Raw genomic sequence first — 3,905 nt, forward strand, 5'->3', positions numbered from 1 at the left:
AAATGGATCGAGGTCTGTACACAATGTTAATAGTTCTAAACATCTTGTTCTCACTGCTACAATTTCTGGTTTAGTCTGATCTCAATTTGCTATTGAGGATGGGCTTAGATGGAATGGTTCTGTCAAGGCACTCGGTCTTACAACTGCATATAATTTTCGTTTTCCTCAACCTACACAACANCTGTTTTTTGAATGAAACTTTGCAAAACGTCTCTGGCCTGGCTTAGCAACTCTTTTCAATGCCACATTGCTGCTGACTCTGTCTCTTCCATTATTTATTTCTTGCAAATATCCTGGAGCATTTAAGCTGAGACTGTTATACATACTTCTTTATTTGGTGTTATGAAAGCTATATGAACAACTAGGAACGAGATTTGTTTTGATAATCATTATTTATCCAGTGAGAGAATTACAAACATGCTTTGTGTTGAGGTCAATCAGGCTGGGAATTGTTATACTCATTGTAAAAAGTCCAAAGGCAAGAACTCACTATTCTTAAAAGTTTAGAAGTAGACATACATCCTAGTAAGATTATGTCCTATGTTCCTGTTTTTTGGCTTCCTCCTCCTTTTCATTGGATTTAAAGGAAATATTGATGGGGAAGCTAAAGGTTCTCCTTGCAATCTCCAAAGGATGGACCAATCTTTGGATTGAGTGCGACTCCAAACTTGTTATTCAAGCTCAATCCTACACTTCAATCATTCCTTGGGATCTTTGTAATATATGATTGAATTGTTTTGTAAAAGTAACACTATATGCACTCATATTTTGCACACTTTTAGAGAGGGTAATCAATGTGCCGTTAAATATGCTAACTTTGGTACTTGATTACAAGATTACACTTGGTGGCATAATGCTCCTAGCTTTATTTGGCCAGGTTTGGTACCCCCACTATTTTGTGTAATTGCTTCTTTCGTTTATGATATGTTGAGGTGCTGCATATAATTGATGTTCTTAGTGGTACCAACACAATTGGGATGGCAAACAACATAGTGATGCCTCAGCACTCTCATGTCTATTAAAAAAAGGTATCACTTCCAATTTCACATTCTTCTAATTCACACCCAACCTCCATTAAAGAGCATGTGCATGATAAATCTCATATGGACAACCCCAAACAGAAAGGAATGCGCACAGCAAAGAGAACAAACAAGTAGGCTCTTGATACCATATTATAACTGAGACTAGCAAAAGAAAAATAATCATTTGGGAGAACCTTTCAGTATCAAAGCTTCAAAGCACTGAACTGATGTAATATTTATACAAAATGTACTGAAATAAACAATGACAAATATAAAACAGAAATGTATAACAAAACTACATAGCAACTAATGAACCTATAAACCATCACACTAATCTATGCATGTTTCCAAAACCACTAACTAACCTTACCTTTGGCTACATTCAACTAGCCAGGATTTTACAGACTCTTAATTGTTGGCCAACCATCAGGCAGATAATGCATCCAACCAGTAAAAAAGGTGTAGAATGTTGGGGAGCAAAATGAGACTCGCTTGAGACGAAAGTCTAATATAAACTGGATCAGAAACTCAAAAAAACGGAAAGAAAACTCAAACAAAGGAACTGAGAATTGTGTAAAAAGGTTTCAGAAATTACTTTGCGGACACACCCCACGTTTCCCAACATAACAACCATCGAATAGTGAATTGTTTTACATGAATTTTGAATCGCAAATCAAATCTTATTTTGAATCTTAAGGTTACATAACTTGTATAACTTAAAAGATAAAATGAACAAAACCCTTAAACAATCACCTATTATTTATAGAATATAACAAAAAGTTGTATATTAATTCAAATTTATTCCCTTTTCAAAAACATTAAATAAAAACTCCTTAAATACGACTAATTTAATATAAAAAATACAAGAATAAATATATACTAATTTAAATTGAAAATTTTTATAAAAGAAAATAGTAAAAAAATATAAGAACCCTTATATATTAACTCTCTCACACGCTCATCTTCTCACTGTTCATGGGTTAATCTTCTCACAGGTTGATTTCCTCTCATTTTTTTGTTCATCCTCCCCATCTTCTCCTGATTTCATCTTCTCCCTTCTCAATATTCATCTTCTCCCAATTACTTTGTACTGTGTCTTCTGCTGTTCTATTATTTGTTGTTCATCTTTTCCACTGTTTATTTTCTTGCTGTTTATCATTTTCACAGAACTTTCATCATCGTTGAGTTTCTTTTCCTGTGTTTCTTTCTTATTTTGTCAGTTTTTGTTCCTTCATCATGAATCGTATGTAATGAAAACAGAATCGCAAATCACACGATTCAGAGATTCATGTTACGATTCAGGTTACAAAATGATTCATCAATCGATATGTATCATGGGGGAGAACTTTTTTAATGAATTTCATTTCGAATAGTATGATTCTAACTACAATGATAACAACAACTACAGATTTCACAGCTGTTTGAATTAAAACAAATAGCTGCATTTTCAATTTCCGTTGTTTTTTCTTTTATGGACTTTCATAATAGGAGGTTGTGTCCTAACAATACCTGGCCCATAAAGATTAACCTTGTCCTCAAGGTTGAACTAGGAAAAGTTCAGCCACTATAAAAACTTCTTCCATTTCCATGCTCTCCTTCCGCTTGCCCATCAATTAACATCATGACGTTGAGTTGTTTGTTCTTGCAAACATGATTCACATTATATTTTTCACCACAGCAAAAACATTCTCCTTTTCTGATCTTTTCTCGGAGCTCTGATTGTGTCAACCTTTTAAAGTTGTCTCTGTTGTGGCCATCACTGTTATCCTTTTCCTCATTATTTCTCTTGCTGGTAACAGATTGAGAAAAAGAATTTGCTTCTGCCGATGATCTGGGTGATGCCGTTATCAATTCCTTTGTTCCTTTTTTAATAGGGAAACTCCCGTCCCTCCTGTGTCTATAATCCCCTACTACCTTTGCTACCGCTATAATTTTTCCCTTCAATAGCATGGGCTTCATTCATTATTTCCGAAATATTTGTTATTTTATACAATTTCAATTCTGCTATGATCTCTTCCCACAGCCCATTCTAAAAAATCTTTATCAAATACTGTTGTTCCAATCCCTTAATAACCCCAGCAAATCTTTCAAATTGAATGATGAATTCACTCATGGAGTTCTCCTGCTTCAAAGCCAACAACAACTCAAAAGGCTCTCCTACCGAAACTGATTGCGTTCATGAAAACAACCCTAGATTGGCTTGGATTGCACATTTCCCACCACTGCAACCAAAATAAGGCAATTCCTTCTATTGCCACCATAACAGCTTCCATTTTCTCCTCTTCTTGCACACCTCTCGGTCGAAAATATTTTCACTTTACCTATCCACCCCATAGCATCTTCTCCCTTGAAAACTGGAATATCCAATGTCGTACCCTTATCACATCTCTTAATTCCACAAATCTCTTAATTCCTTTAAATACACACCCTTGGCACTTTGAGGGTCCAGGAGCCTCCCACTAATCAACTAATTTTCTCCCTCCCCCCAAACCTGAAAACACACCTATATTTATACAAGTTTCCCAACACAACAACTTAACTAACAGATTTCACTGCTGTTGGAATTAAACAAAAAGCTGATTTTTTTCCCCTTGTTTCTTCCTTTATGGACTTTCATTATAGGAGGTTGTGTCCTAACAAAATCTTACAATCTTACAATACAAAAACATAAACAATGAAATAAGCAATAACTTTCAATGAATATCATTACAGACATACAAAATCTCTTTCCCACATCTAAATAAAAAGTAAATAAATAAATAAATGTGTTACAGGTATTTTACATTTATCCTATATATCTCAACATCTCCATTGTCCTAAATTAATATGTTGGCTATCATAATAGAAATCAAAATAAAAAATTAACACCAACACTAACTGCTT

This window comes from Vigna radiata, chromosome 7, assembly GCF_000741045.1.
Source record: "Vigna radiata var. radiata cultivar VC1973A chromosome 7, Vradiata_ver6, whole genome shotgun sequence".
In the NCBI taxonomy this organism is placed as follows: domain Eukaryota; kingdom Viridiplantae; phylum Streptophyta; class Magnoliopsida; order Fabales; family Fabaceae; genus Vigna; species Vigna radiata.